The 23,793-nt window shown below is 30.5% G+C and overlaps 1 protein-coding gene across 1 annotated transcript in view; it reads right to left on the bottom strand.

The window, feature by feature from the left end:
• Window positions 1-23,793, bottom strand: part of LOC113384900 (protein unzipped) — a 258,922-nt gene that overhangs the window by 148,205 nt on the left and 86,924 nt on the right. The window contains exon 2 of the mRNA XM_026622672.1: window positions 15,304-15,345. The gene's annotated coding sequence lies outside the window, so the exon portion shown is untranslated. The remainder of the gene's footprint in view (window positions 1-15,303; window positions 15,346-23,793) is intronic.

The following is a 23,793-nucleotide window of genomic DNA, read 5'->3' as shown; positions in this document are numbered from 1 at the left end:
AAGTTGATTTTCGTAAAGCGCACCTCGAAATCTATAAGATTACCAATTTTTAGAATTCCCGGAGTACTGTACCGGCAACAGCCTTTTTTTGCACCAAATGACTGGACTAAATGATCTCATCTAGAGCGAATGACGAATCATTAACGCTCGACTCGGTCTCGAGCGTAACGGTCTTCTGTTGCATTTTAATAAATTTACACCCTAGTCGCGCCTAAAGAAGTTTTACTTCAAAAATAATAATTCTGAAACAATAAATGTTATCGTTCATATCTAATTATTTAAATTAATGAGATGCAGCATCAAAATTTATGGTAATATTATGATATTATTAAAGACTTATAATAAATTAGATTTAAATATCAATTTTAAATAATAGAGGCATTTAGTTAAATTGTTTATTTAAAAATCATCCCGTTATAGTAACCCCAAAAAATCGTAAATGAAATTTTTTGCATATCTTTTCGTTCAAGAGGTTTTTGAACATTTTAGCATACCTTAGAAAAAATGGATGTATGTGTGTGTGTATGCATGTGCGGATACAATTTTTCATGGACGATTTCAAAAACACGAATCAACCGATTTGAGTAATTCAAAAAATATTTGGTTCTCATTGATAATAAGAAGACCGTTTCGAAGATAAAGGCCTAAAGTGCCAAACATTTCAATTCAGTTTTTGGGAGAACGGAGCGTCCGATTTGAACAATTAAAAAATTGTTTACTTGTATGGACAAAATGAACAACTGATTAAATTTTTGACAAATAATCATTAGATATATGTATATCAAATTGTCAGATGTTATGTTATAGAGATTTCAAGAATGAGCACAAATTTCGATTACATTTCTGTGGGTTCCGTACCAATGTTTATCCGTCAGACTGCGAAGCGAGGCTTACGCGCTTCGTTATTTCTTCTCTAACAATTAGCTTGAAAAAAAAATTCAAACAGTTTCAAAATATTAAAAAAAATCGTTTTTTTAATTTCAAAATCTAATTTTTTTCAAGTTTTTTAAAAATTTTAAAGCTTTTTTAAAAATCATAATTTAAGGTACGGCAAGATCCAGCAATTCGCCTTGAGGCACGATGCCATGCACAACTAGTGAAATCAGCGGATTAAGAAACACTGAATCTCGTGTTGTGTAACAAGAGACACGGGGCGCCGCTTTCTCTGCGATCTATTCTTTGAGAAAAAAAATGGCTACAGTAATATTTCATGGTACTTTTTCTATACGATTTAAACGGTTTTTGTAATCATCCTGCGGAAGTAAGACAGATAACTATTGTTGACATACGTTACATCCATAAGAAGATGATGCGTTGTAAATAAGTCAAGTGCCATACATGCAAAAATTGTATCTGTGACTTCAAACATTGTGTTATACAATGCACTTTTATTACTTAACTTCATTTGTTATATGGAGATAATTTGTGAAGAAATTACATGATAATATTTACATTAGTATTTATTATTCAAAAACTAATTTTAAACTATGTCCATTAAGCCAAGATAGTTTCCTTATCCTGGATTTGACCTTTTTATGCATAGTAGGGTATGGAGGGGCACGATGGTCAAATTTGACTTTGAGCAATTATATTGTAAAAACCAAACCATGTTCAGTCTATGTTTACAATCAGACTATGTTCAGTAAACCTCCCAGATGATTCATCATTGTAGAAATGTGATTTATTTGCTGCTTTTTAAAAATCTGTCACCTGGTCCTTTTTACTCCACAGATCCATTATTCGAGCAATAAAAAATATAAATTTCATGGGTAGGTACATTTTTACAGAGATAACATAATATAAAACCTTGATCTAGTATTTCGTCAGAAAAAATCATCAGCAGAGTTGGAATTAATATTTATTTAACTTATCCCTAATAAAATAGCTTTTATTAGTAATTATTATGTTATTATAATTATTAATTTAATTTACTTATTTCTTATGTTTTACTATTTTTTTATTGATTGATTTACTATTTTTTAATGTTTATACCTTTGTCCCAGTAAAGGCTCAGGTAGTCCTTTCTACCCCACCCACTTGTAAGGGATTATATGAGAAAAACTGTGAAATCTATCGTGAAATTAACAATACATCTTATAAAATAGTTAAGTAAAGTATACTTAAAATTTATATTAAAATCTCGTAAACTATCAACAGTGCTCGCAAAAAAAAAACTAATAAAGAAAGTTTCTCCCGATAGCAACGTCTTTAGAATCAAGGTGATAGCTGGTTATACATCTTTTTCCCTCTACTTTCAAACATTGTGGTTAAAATTTTTTGAACTTTACTTGTTCTTGAGACTTGAGACTTGAGGTGGTGAACCTTTTTACCCGTGAAACTTTGCCCCGTTCTACCCTATTTTAGTCTACAATTTTCCAAAATATTGATTTTCATATATATTTTCAATATTTTAATATTTTATTTATTCAAGTATATCAATTTTTTTGCACACCACACTGGTATTTGATTCTAGTACTTCTTATATGCGACAAAGATCAATAGGAAATTATCAGTATGCAACCCTTTGAGACTTGACTATATTTTAGCAATAATAATTATTTGCTTCTTATTTATTTAATTCTATTTTAGGTGAGAAATATAAATTAATCAAAAAAGTTCATCATCACGGCATTCCTGTTAGGAATCTGTGGCCTTCATGACGACACAGCATGAAGCGCGTAGTTTCGCCTCTGCAGCCCCTTTCCGTTGGAGGGCGGTTTGGGGGCACCGGTCGAATTGGGGCTGCATGACGATCCCCAGCAGCAGGAGAAGGACGCCACCAAAGCGGATCGATAGAGCTCTCACTGCTGTTTGCCTCTGATGGGAGAGAGTGCGATGCGATACAAATACAAATATACCGGCGATATGCCAAAAGCACATGCCGGTTAGAATTTCTAGCGGAAAAAACGGCTGTTGAAGGAATGAGGAAATGTGAGGTGAGTGAATCACGTTAAAAGTCTAAAATTGATAAAGCGAAAAATGATTTTATTTTAAAATGCTCATTGTCAGTAATTATAATATTCGAACGCGTTTTTCGTTATTTAGCTGATGTCGAGGAATAATTTCGATTGGTTTTTTAAATATGATGATATTTTGGTATTCATAAGTTAATTGTTGCTGCGAACAAATATCAAAAATATATTGTGCCCAGCTGGTGTTAATCAAAGGTTTGCAGATTATAGAGTACAAAACTCCAGTTTTGTCAACCAAAATTGATGAAGGGTAGATAACTCCAAAATAAGTGAAGTTAAGACTTGTTGAAAAACAGTATTAGAAAGTAGAGTAAAAAAGATGTATAACAAGCTATCATCTTGATTCTTATGGCGTTGCTATATCGAGAGATAAACGACAAAATTTGAAAATCCATAACAAAAGTATTTCCTTCTGTTGTTAGTTTTTTTGGGTTATGAGCACAGTGCACAATTACGAGATTTTAATATAATTTTTAAGTTATTTAATTGTTTAATAAGATGTATTATTATATTTTAGGTTAGATTCAAAAGTTTTTTTATATAACCTCTATAAAAGCTTTCATGTGGGTGGGGTGAAAAGGATCAACTGAACATTTACCCTGGCAAAGTTATAAACAATAAAAAATCTAACTAAAAAAGTAAATCAAGTTAAAAAAAAATTAGCTACAATTTACAACAGATACGTTAAATAAATAGTTAAACAAACTCTGCTGAAGAATACTTCAGACGAAATACCAAAACATTCAAACATAAATTTTTGAAAAACAGCAAAATATTCACATTTCTATACAATGATGAATTAGCTAAACTGAGTTTTACTGCACATTGTCAGATAGTTGTTTGTTTGATATGTGGTATTTGTTGTGTATAATTGGTTTGGTTTCCATAATAAAATTTCTCAAATTCAAATTCGACCTTTGTGCCCCCGCCCTATCCTATTATTAAAACTTAAAATTAAAATTTCAATGCATGTATAGTATCTTGCAATTTCATTTTTCAATTCTCACTTTGATAAAACTTGGAAAATTTTGTAACACTTAATAAAATTTTTTAAATATTTTTATGTACTTCACACTTTTAATATGGCATATGAGTAGTCTTTTATGAACTTCATTCACATAAATGTAAGTATATCATATATACTTATGAGTCTTATGATTGCTACTTAATGTGTACTGACTGTTCTAGGAGGAGTAATACTAATTGAGCAAAAAAAAATTCATAATAAATTAAAAAGAATAATATTTTTAAACATGGTAACTCATTGTGAAATCCTTAGAAATATGTTAAAAACTAATAAAATATATAGTAAAAGAACTATATTAAATTTGTCGGCACACGGTCGAAAATATAGAAGACATAAACATACATAGAAGCTACACCAAAAACTGTCCTTTTAAATATTTATAAATCAAGCATTTATGCATCACGGATAATACAATTGTAATTCTTGTATAGAACATTTTTTCTTTATTTAGGATTGAATTTACATCTATCCAATGGACATTAGGTAAATTTTTTGAATAACAAAATAACAAAGAAGCTGTCTGCAAAATAAACTATTGAATGCTTGAGAGAGTGCACAGTTGCAATCTCTCCTAATTTAAGAAAAGATTATGATCTAGATTGACTTGGGATGCCAGTTAGGTCCAAAGGCGTTTTCCTTTTTAATCTTTTGGTGTAGTTTGCTGAGATGAGTGCTGAGATGATCTAGATTGACTTGGGATGCCAGTTAGGTCCAAAGGCGTTTTCCTTTTTAATCTTTTGGTGTAGTTTGCTGAGATGAGAGCCCGTTGGGATGGTTCTCTAGTCGGTGACTGTGTTTGATGGCGTATCTTGTAATTTCTTCTTCTACCGTATGCAAGCCCGTGTCCTGGTGGAGCAGCCATACCGGTACATATTTTGGGGCGTTCAGGATGATCCTTAGTATCTTATTTTGAAACTTTTGAATAATTTTTGTATTGCTCTTAAATGCTGTCCCCCAAAGTGCAATCCCGTAGGTCCATATGGGTTTTAGGATAATTTTGTAGATCAATAGTTTGTTGTATGTAGTTAGTTGAGATTTTCTACCTAGTAGCCAATAAAGGCTCTTGAATTTTTCTTTCAGTTGTTTTTTTTTCTTCTGAATGTGTATTTTTCAATTAAGTTTCCTATCCAGATATATACCCAGGTACTTAACGGCAACTGCTTGTGGTATCTGTTCTCCATTAATAAATATCGGTGGGCAAGTATCTTTCCTCAGTGTGAAAGTGATGTGGACTGATTTTTGGTTGTTGATTCTTAATCTCCAGATTTTGTGCCAAGTTTCAATCATTAGAATGTGACGCTGCAGAAGTTCGGATGCTATTTTAGGGTCTCGTGCTTGGATAGGATGCATATGTCATCTGCAAACGTAGCAATTTCAGTGTCTGGGGAAGTTGGCATGTCGTAGGTAAATATGAGGAATAAAACAGGACCTAGCACGCTACCCTGGGGAACGCCAGAGTTAATGTTTCTGAGGGATGAGATTTGGTTTGCCAGGCTAATGTAGAATTTCCTCTCAGTAAGATAGGATTTTAATATTGCGAATAGTTGTGCTGGTAGAATATTCTTTAATTTATGAAGTCCTTGTCAAAGGCTTGGGATATATCAAGGAAGCAGGCTGAGCAGTACCTCTTTTCATGTATTGTAGCATTTATATGTTCAACAATTCTGTGTGTTTGTTCTATAGTGGAATGTAGCTTTCTAAAACCAAATTGATAATCCGGAATTATAGATTTGTCATGGAGTATTGTTAGAACTTTTTTGAGCAACAGTTTTTCAAATATTTTAGAGAGGCTTGAAAGTAAACTTATTGGTCGGTATGACTTCAGAAGACAAGGATCCTTATCTGTTTTGGGAATGAGAATTACTTTGGCTATTTTGCCACGCCTTAGGAAACACTTTTAATCTTAGGAGAGAGTTGAACAGAATTGTTATGTACCTCAGAGTTTTTGGTGGGAGCTGTTTCAGGATTTGGATTGATATAAGATCGTGGCCAGGAGATTTACCTGTTCTTGAGACTGAAATTTCATGTTTGACTTCTGATGCCAGGAAGCGAATTTGAGTACACTCTTGGTTGGAAAAGTTTTCAAACTGTATTTCATCAGTGGTTTGCTCCTCCTGGAAGTAGTTTTGCGGAAATGGTTGAAATACGTTTTCGAAGAAATCTGCAAATAAATCGACCTTTTCTTGATGACTTTTTGCCCAGGAGTTATCATTTTTTCTAATAGGGATTACCGGGAGTATAGGTTGTTTGAAATGTTTAGTAGCTTTCCATATAGAGTAATTCGTGTCCTTAGTAGCCGTCAGGTCTTTGATTCTTTCTTCAAGTACGTTGTTGTTGTATTCTTTCAGTAATCTTTTTACTTCTTTACAGGCGCTGTTCAATCTTGTTTTATCTTGAGGAGATCTTGATGTTTGCCATATTTTTCGGAGTCTTCTTTTAATCTGGTTTATACTGGTTGTAATTGAAGGAGTGCTATTTAGTGCCGATTGATGTAGTGTTTCGGTGAGATGATTTACCGCGTTAATCATGTCGTTTTCTGACTTTAATAACATATTACAATTTAAGTTGATATCAAGCAGTTCTCTAAATTTGTTCCAGTCCGTGAATTTGTTGGTCAGGTAAGGTTTTATGAAAATCGGTGGTTGTTTACAAAAAATGGTTAGTATAACAGGAGAGTGGTCAGAGCTCAAATCTAAGCTATTTTGAGATTTCATATTACTGATTGTTATTCCTTTTGGTTATGTAGAAGTCTAACAGATCCGGATTTCTGTTCGGGTCGCTCGGCCAATAAGTTGGTTCACCGGTTGAGATCGGGATTAGATTGTTAGTGAGTATGGAGCTGTAGAGTTCACGCCCTCTAGGATTGGTAAGTCTTGATCCCCAATATGGATGTTTCGCATTATAGTCACCTCCAACTATAAACTTATTTCCTAGAGCACTGAAAAAAATGTTTAAGTATTGTTTAAATATTTTATGTTTTGGGGGGCAGTAAATGGCAGAAATTGTGATTCTATTTTGAGGAAAATCAATAGAAATGTTCGTGGCTTGTAGAAAATCATTGCAGTGTGGATCTAACAGAGAATGTTTGATTTTAGACTTTATTATGATGGCTGTTCCACCATGTGGTTTGTCGTCCGGATGTCTAGTACTGTATGTTGTATAATGTGGAATGTTGAGGTAGCTTTTGCTAGTAAAATGTGTTTCACTAATTAGCATTATGTCAATATCGTTATGACGAAGAAATTGTTTTACTTCTTGGTGGTGCTGCGCAAGACCGTTGGCGTTCCATGTACATAGTTTGTAGTATAAGGCCATCATTTTCTCAAAGGTAGAAGGTTTGTCAAAATGTTCAGCATAGTGCTCATTTGGCTGAGTGTTTTCATCATATCTTTTAGTTCTTGCATGTCTGTTTGTTGGTTACTTGGAGTAATTATTTGCTGTTGATTGTCTGTCGACAGTCCTCCTTGGTTGTCCCTGTGGTTTCTGTTGCTGTTCATGCTTCTAGAAGTAGCATCTGAGAAGGAAACGTTTGGACGGACGAAAGGTTGAGAATTGTTACTAGGTTGGGCGGGTTGTCTTTGCCTCAGGGGAGGGAATCTGCGTCGTCTTTCTTCTTTATAAATGGTGCACCCTCTATAGCTGGCTGGGTGATTACCAGAACAAAGAGCACATTTAACGCCGGCGTTGACTGGGTCATTCCAGGGGCAATCTTTTGTTAGATGCTCTTTGGCACATTTTACGCAGCGTGCGATGCGTGAACAATAATTTTTCGTGTGTCCAAGATTTTGGCATCTTGTACACTGCGGGACTTCTCTTCTATGGCGCATAGCTTCTATAGTAACTTTTGTTCTGTAGAAGTATTCGATAGAGTAAAAATCTTTATTATAATTTGCTCAAGTTCCACTACAAAAATGTTAAGTGGAGCTGTTGTAACTCTGTGTTTCATTGAGTAGATGCGTACGACCTTGTGACCGAGTGTAGTAATTTCTCCTGTAAGTGTTTTGATGTCAGTACTATGGTGCAAATTTTTCACCACTACTTTAAATGTTCGCTTACACTTCGCTTGATAGGAGTGTAATTGTGTGCCCTTTTCACGTAGCAACTTTAAAACTATATTGTAGACGTGAGCATCTTTGGTATTGATTTTGACTTGATCATTTCCTACTATTTTGTATGAGTACTGACCTTTTACGTGGGTCTCAAGTAAACTAAATAAAGGTTTAATGTCGTTTACGCCATGTACAAAGATAGGTGGTGTGTTTGTTGTTTGTTTGTCGGCATCTTTTTGAGCTGATGTGCTTGCTAAGACATCAAAGTAGTTACTAGTGGGAGTTGGGTTCAGCCAGTATTCCTTTAAATTATGTTGTTCCATTGGGGTAGTTGAATTTTCTGACTGTGAGCATTTTTTATTTTGAACGGTTGTTTAGCCCTGGTTAAGGTCACTAGTATCAATTGATGAATCACTGTCGACGTCGTTCATAGCGGCAACTTCCATAACATTGTGACTTGGTTCTAAATTGCTATGTTCCATTGTTATATTTTGGCTAATTTCACTAGGAATATTCAGTTTAAGTTGTTTATTTTCAATTTTATTGATAGTACCAGATTTTAACATTTCTGGAATAATGTCAATATTTTTTTTAATATTTTTTTCGGCATTTTCGCTAATGCTAGGTTTGATTTTATGTTTAATTTTTGAGTTTCCTAATGACTTTTTTTCACTTATAATTTCGTTAACCGGATAATCTGCATTGTTTGTGTTATATAATGTTTGTATTGCGCTCGATACGCAAGCACCGATTTCGCCGGGTCGGGTCCCGTTAATCTCGGAATTATTTACCTGCCCGTAGGCAGCGTCACTCATGTCACTAACACTTTTAATTTCATTTAAATTGAACTCAATTGAGTTAATTTTTGATAGATGGAAAATTAAATTCACTTGCGTGTACCCACAAGGGGCACATGGCGGTTTTAGATATCTACACTGCACAGGTATAATATGTTTATTATTATTTGACTACAAGTAGACTGACTTGTTATTATGTTATGCTGATAACACTCTGCGATGTGTACAGTTCGACTGTCGGTAATCGAATGTGTCCTTATATAGAACATAATATAAAAACACGCGAAACAAGCAAGGTAAATTGAATTTTTCTACCTTTATCGAACGATGAAGTAATGAAAACAATATTATCCCCAAGAATTCACGAGAAAAATAATTCCAAATGAAATAATACTTCCGGCGGTACTTGATCATTGGATTAGTGTTATGATGCGGAAATAAAATCATTTCTGTAAAATATTACAGAAAGTTGCATTTCAAGGGTAATTGAAGACGAATTATATTTAGATTTGATATATGCAGAAAGGGGGCGGCATAGAAAACAAATGTAATCAAATAAAACATTAACTAGGTGTAAGTGGCATTTCGCCCTTGCATGAACTTTCCGAAATGTGCAAATAATCTCAATTGATTATTAATAATAACTAGTTGGTATTGGTATTTTGCCTTGAGGCAAGTTACATGAACTTCCCGATATGTGTAAATAATCCATGATAATTAAATTAATTTATAAGTAGTTAAAAGTAGTCGAAGTGGATTTATTACACATCATTAAAAATCGAACACGTCAACCCGTTCGGAATATTTTTTAAAAGCAAATTTTCAAAAATCAATAATTTTCATAATTGAGCCAGTTTTTTGTAGGACTTTAATTGTTTAGCATGTTTATTAAGACCAAGTACTCTATCGTTATACCAATTAAATCGTCTAATTTTAATTTTAACAAATGTCAAAAAATACTCATTTTCTCAAACTTTGATGAATTTTTAAAATTAAACTACTTGTCGTAAGGCCGTAATATTTCAGTAAGTTCTATAAGACCAAGATATATATCTCAAAAAAAGTTCCATAAAAAATCGGCCTAAATTTTTTTTCAACAGTTAATTACAAGAAAATGGCTCGGTAGATTTTCACCTAAAACTAATCATTATCATTCCCAACTAATATCTTTTGAACAGTTTTTGTTTTCTTAAAATCGATTCGGTAGTATGAGCTTAAATGTGGATGAAAAGTTTAACACTTTTTTCCAAATTACAAAGAAACGGTTCGGCCGATCGTCGCGCAAAACTGAAAAACGATAATCCTCATCGAGATACATCAAATGGTTTTCAAATTTCTGAAATCGGTTCAGGCGTTTTTGAGCAAACGTCGATGAAAGTTCTAATTTTGACAAATGCCAAAAAGACCATATTAATTTTTGCAAACTTTGACGAATTTTTAAAGCTAAACGAGTTGTCGTAGGGCCGTAATATTTTAGTATGATCTAGAAGACTATGGTACCTAGCTTCAAAAAAATAATCATAAAAATCGTCGAATTTTTTTTGTAAAAAACTTTATTACAAGAAAACGGCCCTTCCGATATCTACCAAAAACTAATCACCACGATTCCCAATCAATATCTTTCGAACGGTTTTTGAATTTTCATAATCGATTCAGAATTGCGGGCTAAAACGCAGACGAAAAATTTTTCACTTTTCTACGATTTATAAGGAAACGGCTTGGCCGATCGTCGCACAAATCTGATAAACAAAAGTCCTCATCGAGATACATCGACTTTTAAATTTTTGAAATCGGTCCAGCCGTTTTTGAGAACTGTCTGTCATATTTTTATCAATAGTTCTTCATGTATATGAATTAAAAATAATGATTTGTAATGATTATTTCAGACCACCAGATGTAATTATTTTAACTTTTATCCCTGCATCTCCGAAATCGCTGGACCTGCCTTCGCAAAAATGTAATCAATTTTCTTTGTATTTTTCGGTCAATACAAGTAAAATGTTAGAATCATTCGAATTGGACGGTCCGTTTTTTGAAAAACTGTCATTTTTGATTCTGATTCGGATTTCCAAAACGGCTGAAAATCCGGTATCTCCAAACGTCTTGTCCTTCAAAAATAATCAGTACGCCCCCTCATCAAAAGGAATCGTACTTTGAAATGAAAATTACAAAGAAATGTTTTTTGAATCAGCAAATCGGTTCAGCAGTGCTCACATAAATTTGTATCCACCCCACACATTTTTTGTAAGATATTCCAAAATGTTCAGAAGGTATTGAAACGTAAAGATATGCAAAAAAATTTATTTTCGATTTTTTGTGATTGCTATAACTTACCCTACGGTAAGTTAATAAATATTTACTTGAAAAACCATTACATAAGTTATTGAAAAATACGTTGGAAGTAGATTGCGGACTCTTTAGAAAAAAAATTAGTGAACTAAATTTTATGAATACCACTCTATTTAGTTGCCTGTGCGTATAAAGCAGCTAAAAATTGTAATAGATGGCAAAACATTAAATTTTAGCTACACTTTTATTATTATACTGTAACTTATATCGTAAAGTATTTAGTTCATCCACCATACAAAAACAAATATACATGATGATAGTATTTTAGCAAATTTAGTTATATTAAAGCAATTATGGTAATATATTGATGAGAAATACTGATATTATTACTTATCTCATATAGTTTTTTTGCACATCTATTGACATAAAATTGAGAATTTCTTAATAAAAGTTTGCGATACAAAAAATTCATAAAGCATTTAAATTATATAAAACCATAATACAACAAATAAAAATGGTCATAATAAAAAATGACAAAAAATAATAAAAAGCTAGCAAAAATTAGAATAAAAATGCTAAACATAAAAGAAAGTCCATAAATTCACGATTTCATCTCAAACTAATCTCCTATTTATCTCTTCATTTAGTTTGAGTCAAAACCTATCTCGTATTTGGTTCATTTAAATATTTAATATTCCCAAACGTTCCAAAGGGCGCAAAGCAGGTAGTGGGAAAAGATGTACAACGGTTTTCAAGATAAATAATAAATTATACTCGACTTCGTATACGATCATCAACAAGTCACTTTCAACAAGTTACTTTTTTGACAGGAACACTTAATTATGTAATAACAGAGTGGCGAAATTAGTCAGAGCGCTCAACAAATGCAAATTTTGTAACACAAGTAAAATGTATTTTGAATTATTTAAATCGAACGCTCCGTTATCTCAAAAACTGAAATACCATTTTTGTCACTTTTTGCCCCTTAGCTCCGAAGTGGCTAGACCTGTATTTACCAAAAACTAAGCAGCAGTCTCCTTATCAGTCGAATGTTTTTTGAATTATTCAATTCGGTTGATCTATGTTTTTAAAATAAGCTTTAAAATGAGTAATTCTGCGTCTAAAATGACTGAGCTATCATGCAAATAAAAGACGCATACAATGTTTTTTTCATTTCATTAAATAGTTTATGAGTGAGTTTATGAACTTAAGATAAAGATTAGCCTATTTCCGACACACGTTTTTTTTCCTCTCCATTTACTGCAATAATTTTGTTGATCGTACGTTGAATAGAGCACATGTGAACAGGATTTGACAAATTAATTCACTTCAAATATGAACATAAATAATGGGGTATATTGAATTATTGGTGAGAAAAATGTAATTTAGATATTGAAATTACTGAAAGCCAGTTAAAATATGATACGAAATTATAAAAATTATAGGTAACATTATTGAAGCAATTATTTTGGGTAGAAAAATCCAAGGTGATATTGTACCTTTACCGCGAATGCTATACATTAATTCTTTCTGAATTTGTTATACCTTTTAAAAGACTTCAATTTTCAACACGTGTATATTATGCTATTACCATAAATCACAAAGGCAGACGATGATTTTTTGTGTTTTGTGGAAAATCAATGTTTTAGTCGTGAATAAACAAAAAATCATTCATTTATACATCCACATCTATGGGTATGACTGAAAATATTGGATAAACATTGGCAATAAAATAAATCGAGCTATTGGAAATAAATTTGTTCTATGAATTGCAGTGTATAATCTTTAATATACAATTTTATTGAGCATATTTTAATATTTGTTAAAGGAATAATTAAAGTGTTAACTGTGGGAATTGAAAAAAAATTATTTGAAGCTGTTCTACATTTAACATCACTCATATATTAGTGTAAATAGTAATGCGAAAAACAATAATTAGTATTTTTAACTGAACGGTAAATATTAGTATAGGATATTAAAAAAACAAGCTACAGGACAACGTCTGTCGGGTCATCTAGTATATATATATATATATATATCTTCTTATATATAAAAATAGAGCTCTCGATCAAATGATTCGGTAAAACTCGAAAACGGCTAAACCAATTTGGCCAGTCTTAGTCTTGAAAAATTTGTGCCAATCCAGAGATGGTCGGAAAGGTGAGATATTATTTCAAAATCGCGTAGATGTTTTACATTTTTTATTTGAAAATTTTTGTAGAAGCGTAATTTAAATAAAACAATGGACGGTGGCTAATACGTGAAATGTCAAACGTTTTTGACAGATGATGTTCAATTACGTTTAATAGGATGTTTTACGTGAATATTATTTAATTATGATTAAATTGTAGTAAGTAGTTTTATTTATATACAAAAACGTTAGTAAACGGGCCGCAAGTGTTACTAGAGACTCAAAATATCAACTTTTTTGAAATGTTAATATGAAAATGCACTTTTTGGCATATTTTTCTCAAACACGGTGCTCTGAAAGATCTCATTTGTATAATTATATACTCATTGGTATTTATAAAACATTTTCTAGGTTATATTATTTTTATTCATATTATTTAAATTCAGAACCAAAATTTGGTATCGATCAAAGGGACATTTTGTCGAATAACATTTACCCAGTTACAATTTCCCAGAATTTATCGAAGAATAGATAAAAATATACGAAGGTCCGGGATTAAAAAGCATTGTTTAACAACAATATTTGAAAGAAGAGGGAAAAAGATGTATAACCAGCTATAACTTTGATTAGACCTTTCAAATCAAAGACCAGTCAAATTGGACCTTTGTGCCTCGCGCTGCTCTACATATTCACTTTTTATTATATAAACTTTAATTCATCGAATGTAACTTGAAACTTTTTAAAAAGCAGGTCAAAGAAGAAATACTTAATTCATTTTCTATCTTTCTTCGCAGAAATTTGAAAACTTTGTACAAGCTCAGTAGTATTATTTACAATTATACACAAAATCCCGAATCCAAAAAGAATCTCAAAACCTTGAAACCTAATCAATAAGTCGAAAGAACAAAAAAGACTTGGATTGGATTATACCATGTTTTCTAAAGAAAGTGTATAAAACTTTCAATTTTATTGTATTGACAAAATATAGACAAACTAATGGGGTTTATTGTTTTTATAATACCTCATTGTATATATAATTCAAATAACACATCCATATACACTTATTCTCTAGAAATTGTTTAGAATATACCTTACTTAGCAAAACAACGTTTGCCGGGTCAGCTATATATATATATATATATATATATATATATATATATATATATAGATGATACATATTCTCAAAATATTCTTTATTCATAATTTTAAATATATCTAATATTATTAATATCAATGTATTCCATCATCTCCAAGGCACGTAAAAGCCTATTCGTGCCCCAAGTTATTTATTCATTCGGTGTTATCACTTTGATGAATTATTTTGTGATTAATTAATGTTGTTTTGTCTTTAAAGATATTAGCTTTTTGTCAGGTAACATGTTAAGATGAATATGTATCATTTACAGAGTTTCTAATTAAAAAAAAATTATAGAACATAAACTTTTAAGAAGTAACTGACAATTTAATTAATTAATTTCAAAGTTTATATGAAAAATTTTATATGAAGGATACTAAAATTTCGTTCGATATTTACATTACTTTTGATATGATAATTTTATATGGATTACTCAATAGTAGCGTTCTTGATTTAAGACGACTAAATCCAGTAAAGAACGTGGTGAAGTTACTCAGTGAAAATTCATTATAAAATAACGATAAAATTGTTTTATAAAATACCAAGTGCATGAAGTCATTAACCTAAATATTGAATAACGTTTGTTACGCATAAGTTAGTAGTAAACAAAATGCATCACAATATTTTCAATATAGAAATTTACCACATAAATTTAAATCCAACATTTAAGATTGAGAAAAAATTCATAACATTTTTAGATTAGATTTATACGATAAATATAAAAAAAATAGAGTAATACTTCCATTGATTTTAGAAAATACAGGACTGTATTAAAATTTAAGAAAGGCAGTTGAAATGGGATTGTTGTTGTAAATGAGAGGATTCCTTAGCATAAAGATTAGTGACAAAAGTGTATATAGGCTTATACATCTACATTTATATTAGGATTTTTTATTTTCTTACCTTGCAGTTAAATCACAAAAATGCCAAAAAGTTGTCCTAGACCTGAAAGAAAAAGACAAAGTTAACATTAACATTTTTTCAATATAAACAACAATAACGAATAATACGTTGAACGAGAAACGAATTACATAGTTTCATTTCGTATGTACGAGTAATGTAGAGTCGACTGAAAGCCCATAAGTTTCATATCAGTGTAATAAATATAATTATAGGGAATATCGTGTTTTGATAGATACTATCAGAAATCATATAAATAAGTATTGAAATACATATGAACAATAAATATGCTTTTTGTTATTGTTTGTAGAATAAATATTCTTCTTTGAAACGTTGTCATATAGGGGTACTAGGGGCCTATTTTAACAGGGGTTAGCAGTAACAGGCGTTTTTCAAAAAGATCCTAAAACACTTTAAAGCATTATTTTGTCTCGATTGGACATGTGAACAGCCTCTGCCCGCATCATGTTGTCAGAGTTACTGTCCCGTATCTCAGATCGACACCGACACAGAATACGAATGTGTGCAGTTGCGTCATTTTTGATATTTGATTTAAAATTGTACTATCATAAAATTTCGGTTTGCGTTATTATTATCGACTAATTTTGAATTTTATATTTATCAATTATATTTTCAATAATAGTTATTATATTTATACATGTTTATGATTGTTAAATTGTTTGCATAGTTATCTTGATTAATGTAAAAAAATCAGACCTGGGGTTAGTTAACCCAAAATATTAATTATTAACTTCCCGTAGGGTAAGTTATTGTAATGGGCCGAAAATCGGAATTGAAAATTTTTACATTTCTCGACGTTTTGAAGGTTTCTGAACATTTTGGCATACTTCAGAAAAAATGGATATGTGTGTGTGTGTATGTATGTATGGATACAATTTTTCGTCCACGTTTTCGGGCGTACGGATCAACCGATTTGAGTGGTTCAAAAAACATTTGATTACTATTGATAAGGAGATGTGCTGATTAGTTTTTGGTAAAGGCAGGTCCAGCCGTTACGGAGATACGGAGCAAAGAACGCAGAAAATAGAAATCGAGTTTTTGAGAGAACGAAGCATCCGATTTGAATGAACTAAAAAACATTCAATTAGTAATGATTGGGAGAAGTGGTGATTAGTTTTAGCAAAGGCAGGCTCAGCCATTTCGAAGACACGGAGCTAAATGTACAAAAAATGGTAGTTTTTGAGAGAACTAATCGTCCGATTTAATTGATTCAAAGAACTTTCTGCTTGTCTTAACAAAATAATTGATTTTGGAAAAAAAAAATTTTGTTCCATTTTTTTTTTTTTTTTTTTAATTTTTTGTATATCGAAAATAATTCAGATTTTATTTTTAATTCTGACTATAGTTCTAATATACTGTAAACAAATAATTTCAACTTTGCAATTCAGTTTATATAATTTTTATAAATATTAGACAATGTTACAATATTTATGATAATCTATTTGAAAACATTCAGTATTCCTCGAACATTTCGTTACGGTACGGGAATTTCCAGCAATTTACCTTAAGGCACGATGCCACCCACCCCACTAGTTTTAGTTGATTTAGTGCGTTGATTTAGTTGATGAAAAGAATTACTTAGAAACAAATCAATTTTCTTAAAAATTAGTAAAGAATAAGTTATAAGAGGTAATACTGTCGTTTTTTGTCGTTACTACTTGCCCCGGTAGATGTCACTACTAGTCCTACACACGGGGTAAGTTGTAACACCGCACTTTTTTGAGAAAAAGATTAATTGTAATAATTATGCATTATTTATTCACTTAATACGCAAGAGGAATATACAGCATCTGTCCAACTTTATTTCGTATAAATATAATCAGTGGATCAGTGAAGTTTTATTTTGACACTGAGTATGCTTTTCTGAATGGGATATTGCGTTGATATTCAGAAACATATGGCCATCTATAATTTCATATGTAAACCGATGCCCCTACTTAGTGAAATCTGGCTGTCCGAAGCGGAACCTGGACTTTTGATTGGCAGCAAATAGCTCTAACCAATAAGCAACGGGTAAGCTGTATGAAATTGTATAGTAATGTCAATTTAACTAATAATATAAATAAAACCTTTTTGTTCTATTAATTTATTCTAAATGCTGCAACACGTTTAGACAAATTTTATTATATAAACAAATTTTATCACCTTTTTGCAATAAAATATTGATTGGTGTGGTAGTATGGCGAGGCCGAGTATTATAATGCATTAAAACCCCGTTGAGACAATTTTCCAGGAGTTGCACCAAAAACGCGTCTTATACGATAATATACAAAGAGCAGGAATCGCCGTATAGTGGTGTATTACACGATATATTGTATTCAGCATGATCATCTCAAAGTGTCTACTGTACTTTATTTAGCACAACTTTACTTCCAAATTTGGTCATTTCGTCATTAACGGCGCTCAGCTATCGCAGCCACAGTAAAGCAACGCTAAAACCGAAGTACTGCTATAAATTAGCGGCTACCGTAAAACAAGTTTCGCTCAAGGCGGCAATTTCAAACGTGCATTTGCAAAGATAATTCCGAATGCACGCATATACTTAAAACATAAATGTTTTGTTAACGATAAATGTAAATGTCAAACGATAATGTTAAGAATAGTTTATTAATTAACATGACTTTTAGTAGCTTGTTAAAACGATGAAATATATATATATATATATATATATATATTATATATATATATATATATATATATATATATATCTGTATCTATTCACATGTTTAATACTGTGTCAAGTTTAATTTAAAAATAATTATTTTTATTGATGTTACGCCCGAATTTTAAACTCAAATTAAACATATATATCAACATCAAATTCAAGACTATTCAAACATATGTAAATATATTATATATATATATATATATATATATATGTGTATATATATATATATACATAATATATATACATAATATATATATTGTAGTGGTATTCACCCTTTACAATAGTTATAAATAATATTATAAATTCGATGTAATAGTTAATATGAATAACGCAATTGGTATGACTAAGCTTGTGACATTGTATTCAACAAAGTATCAGAGATAAGCATACACGTGCACCAATCTGTAACCGCAAATGCGTCTAAAATAAATAGCTGAGTCAATCGTAACGGGTTTCTGCGATGACAAATAAGCCAGTATGAATCATTTTAACGTATTTTTCTAGAAGGATAATTACGTCATCATCAGAGATTATAAAAAGCCTGAAGACGAGAGAATGTGTGTTCATTCTTGACTAAGACGTTAAACAGTTCACATCACTTTTATCTAAAATATCAATTGTGTATTAAGTGTAACCAAGTAATGAAGTAGATAAAAATTAATAAAAGTCTTCAGATGTTTAACTAAATATTCCACAGTGATAAAGTTTATGATTAGCAGCAGAAGAACCTAATTTTAATTGTTGACATCGTTGGTGACGCAACATAATTGTTGGCAATGGATCCACAACATATTTGTTGACAGCCCAGAGGTGCACAACATATTTTTTGGTGGCAGCTTGGGATTCTGCGAATTTTTTATTAAAAATGCTAAAGTATTTACCATAACATGTTTTGAACATAGAATTATTGCATATTTGGAAAACGGATATTTAAGAAAATACGCCGAAATATAGCAATAATTAGATTCAAGAAAAGGTAAGAAGCTTTACCGAAAGTGGAAATATTAGTGAAATTACAAAGTGAAGACTCCAAGAATCAAGAAGTAAGAAAAGAGAAAAATCGTAACAAGAAGAAACAAGAAAATCAAATTAAGAATCAAGAAACAAAGAAAGAGAAAGAAGATAATACAAATCAAGAAAGAAGAATCAAGAAGTTCAAAGTGTTATATTTACAAGTGGAAAATCAAAGGTGAAAAATAAAATAAAAAGTGTTATAAAAAGTGTTATAAAATCATTGTTCAAGTGTTACAAAGTTCAAGTGATTGTGAATTCGAGTGAACCAGAAGGATATTAAATTAAGAAAGGATTACAACTCATTGTCAGTAAGCTTATTTTTAATATATTTTTGTAAATTTTTGCGCTTCTGTTTTAATTGTTCTACATATCTTTTCAAAAATGAATGAACCAGTAGATATGTCGCGCGAAGGTAAATTAAATATTCAAACTGCTATTGCCTTAATTCCGAATTTCAATGGGGAACCTTCAAATCTTCCTTCATTTATTACTGCATGTGATGCTTTATCGGTGGATTTGAATCCATCAGAAGCGGAAAAATTGCTTACAGTTATAAAATTAAAATTAGACCCACAAATTTTTGCAAAGATCCAATTTATTAATTTTGAAACGTGGGATGATTTAAAATGTTATTTAGCTAAAGAATATGTTGTAAAACGACCCATTTCTAGTTTATTAATTGAATTAAATAATTTAAAACAAAAATACAACGAAGCAGTAAAAAGTTTTGGAAACAGAATTGAAGAAATTTTACGACAAATTCATTATTCAAACGTAATTAGAGTGGGAAATGACTATGCAACAACAACACAAGTGACATTCGAACAAATAGGTGTAAAAGTTTTTGAAAATGGCTTAAGAGAACCGTTAAAAACATTAGTAAAATGTTGTCCATTTTCTGATATTAAAGATGCTATTGACTTCGCTTTGCAAGAAGAAGCTTGTCAAAATTCGTCAAATATCAGAAATAATCAAAATAATAATATAATATGTTACATTTGCAAAAAACGTGGTCATATTGCTCCACAATGTTTCTTAAATAAAAAGAATAATGCTAATTCAAATAATATTAACCAAAAGTTTTGCAATTATTGTAGAAAACAAGGTCATTTAATTTTTGAATGCAAAAATCCAAATCGAAGTAATTTTAATACAAATCGAAATAATTTTAACATGTCAAAAACTTTTATTACCCCTACCAACGAACACAGACAAACATGCAACTATTCGCACACACATGCAGAAAATGCTTCGTTACAAATTGAAAACAAAACTTTTTGCACAAAATCAATCAAAGAACAAGATTCGAGAAATGAAAAACAGCAATTAAAAGACAAAGATGAAACTAAAGAAACGCACGAAAAAAATGTTCCATTTTTAACAACATCAAATAAAGAAAAAGAACAGAAAGACAAAATTTTAAAAGACCCACAAATTTCACAAACGCACAAAATGCAATCAGACAAAGTTTTTACAAATAAACGTTCAGAATTTCAAACAAACAAAACGATCAAAAAAGTTGAAGAACCAGAGGTAGTTACAACTACTACCAAACATCCTTATCAACAAACCAAATCAAAGAAATCCTACGACAAGTACGTAAAACCACAACGGACATTCAAAGTCGACAATTTAGAATTAATAACGGATAAAAATCCTTACGCAAATAAATCCAAAAACCTAATGCCACTATTTAAAGATGCATACAGAGTTGTTGAGACGAATGGTACAGGACGGATCATACGGATCAACGACGAAGGACATGCCAACTGATAATGATTTTTTTTTTTTTTTTGCGAATTGAAATTAACTGAAGAAGAAATAGAAAATTTTTTTTTGCACGATTTACATAAATCACATGACCACCATTTTTTGTCATCTAGGAATAAAGAAAACTTATAATAAAATCAAAAATTTTTACAAGTGGCCAAAAATGAAAGAGCAAATTAAAGATTTCATAAATAAATGCATAAATTGTCAAAAAAATAAAGTATCACGGAAAACTAAAGAACCCATGGTAATTACAACTACAGCAAAAGAACCATTCGAAAAAGTATGTATTGATTTATGTGGACCATATCCTATTTCAGATAATCAAAATAAATACCTTTTAACTTTTATTTGCGATCTTACGAAATATGCAGGTGCAATTCCTATTCCAAATCAAGAAAGCGCTACGGCTGCAGAAGCTTTCGTATCTGAAGTTATTTTTAAGTATGGTATTCCAAAAGAAGTTTTGTCAGATTTAGGTACAACCTTTACTAGTAATTTGTTCAAAGATATTTATAAACTTTTAAAAATAAAAAGAATTACAACATCACCATACAGACCAGAATCTAATGGCGCATGTGAACGTATGCACAGAGACCTTATTCAAAATATCAGATCATATATCAATAGTACACAAACAAATTGGGATAAATGTATCAAATATGCAATTTTTATTCATAATACAACCGTACATAAATCAACAAATTATACACCTTTTGAATTATTATTTGGAAGAAAAATTGAATTACCTTTGTTTATTAGTAAATGTAATGATATACAAAATAATTACGACATATATACAAACGAATTGAAATCTAGATTGCAACAGGCAAATTTAAATGCACGACAAAATCTTATAAAGTGTAAAATGAAATCTAAAGAATATTATGATAAAAATTCAAATCCAAAATTATTTAAAATAGACGATTTAGTTTTGCTCAAAGATGAAACACCATATCCTAGGAAATGCAAAAAGTTAATGCCATTATTTAAAGGTCCTTATAAAATATTAAAAACTGATGATATAAACAGTACTATACTTGTTAATAATAAAGCAGTTCAAGTGCATAATAATAAATTAAAAATCTTAACACGAATGAATAATTTTTTTTATAATATTGGATTATGAATAAACTATAGATTATAAAAAGAGAACGCAAGCGAATTGTATATTCAAACTTGAAACCTTATTGACCAAGTAAATTGGTGTCGTCACCTAAGATGTTAAACTTAGAGTGTCGACGTTCTAAGTCCATGAAACCAGCATATTTTACTATGCGAACCCCCTTACACATGGATAGAACAACTATATTTCCTTTTATTGTTTAACTATACTTTCTTTTCTTCCACCCCGTGTGAATTACGACAAAAGTATTCACGAAACAACCAATTTTATCTATCTTTCTTCTTATGAATGTATATTATAATTATCTTAAATGTAATACTATGACTTACAGACAATTTAAACTCGACTATGAATTATAACCATTGACAAATTATTTTTGATTTTATGAAACTTTTAATATTATAAAAAATAATAAACAATAGAAATTATGCAATGTCTTCAGAATTTTTAAGTGTTGTACAATATTAAGTAAATCTCTGATAAGAATTAATTAAATAACTAATTAAGTTAAATATAAATATATGAATTAAATGTTAGAAAGAGATAAAAAAAACAAATGAATTATAATAAAATTGTCACAACCAAAGATTCTCAAACTTTTTTTTCACAAATATTAAAATTTATAATGTAAATGAAATCAAAGTTTTTTTTTAAGAAAAAAAAAGAACATTGTTATATTATAAGTTTATGACAATTATTGTAAAACTGTTTACATTATTGTTAACCAATGAAATGTCATATTTTGAAATATTAAAAAGATATTATATAACTCAACTGTAATCATAAAATTTTTAAAAATAATACCATTAAAATAAAATATACTTAATTATAAATTCATGATATTGTTCTACAATAAATACAATTTTTGAATTTTTTTTAATTAACATTTTTTTAAATTTTTTGAAATTTCATGAAGAAAAAAAAATTATTTGAAATATTATATGAACTTCAACATTATATTAATTATATCCAAACAAGTAATTATAAGAAATCTATACAATGTCATAGCATGAGCGCAAACATTTTTTTTTTTTTGAACGAGGGCGCGCGTTTTTTCGGCGGGTGAGGTGTAGTGGTATTCGCCCTTTACAATAGTTATAAATAATATTATAAATTCGATGTAATAGTTAATATGAATAACGCAATTGGTATGACTAAGCTTGTGACATTGTATGCAACAAAGTATCAGAGATAAGCATACACGTGCACCAATCTGTAACCGCAAATGCGTCTAAAATAAATAGCTGAGTCATTCGTAACGGGTTTCTGCAATGACAAATAAGCCAGTATGAATCATTTTAACGTATTTTTCTAGAAGGATAATTACGTCATCATCAGAGATTATAAAAAGCCTGAAGACGAGAGAATGTGTGTTCATTCTTGACTAAGACGTTAAACAGTTCACATCACTTTTATCTAAAATATCAATTGTGTATTAAGTGTAACCAAGTAATGAAGTAAATAAAAATTAATACAAGTCTTCAGATGTTTAACTAAATATTCCACAGTGATAAAGTTTATGATTAGCAGCAGAAGAACCTAATTTTAATTGTTGACATTATGTATATATATATATATATATATATATATATATATATATATATATATACATAATGATTACATGCACAGCATAAGGTAAAGCGGGGCTTAAAGGTCAGTGGAAAAAGATCCATCATCCCAAAAACAAGCTAAGCTAAGAATTTTATAACAACAATATTTGAAAATAGAGCAAAATAAGTATAACCAGTTGTCACCTTGATTCTTACGACACTGCTATCGAGACTGTTAGACGGCAATGTCTGAGAATCCATAATCATTTTTTTTCCTTCGTTGTTAGTTTTTCTGGTTGCGGACACTTCCCGAAAGAGAAGTTTATGTTTTTGCCAAATAATCC

The sequence above is a fragment of the Ctenocephalides felis genome, unplaced genomic scaffold (assembly GCF_003426905.1).
Source record: "Ctenocephalides felis isolate EL2017-DRISC unplaced genomic scaffold, ASM342690v1 CF-g0.4_SCAFFOLD_03571, whole genome shotgun sequence".
NCBI classification, from domain to species: Eukaryota; Metazoa; Arthropoda; class Insecta; order Siphonaptera; family Pulicidae; genus Ctenocephalides; species Ctenocephalides felis.
This window is presented reverse-complemented; position numbering and strand designations above follow the sequence as displayed.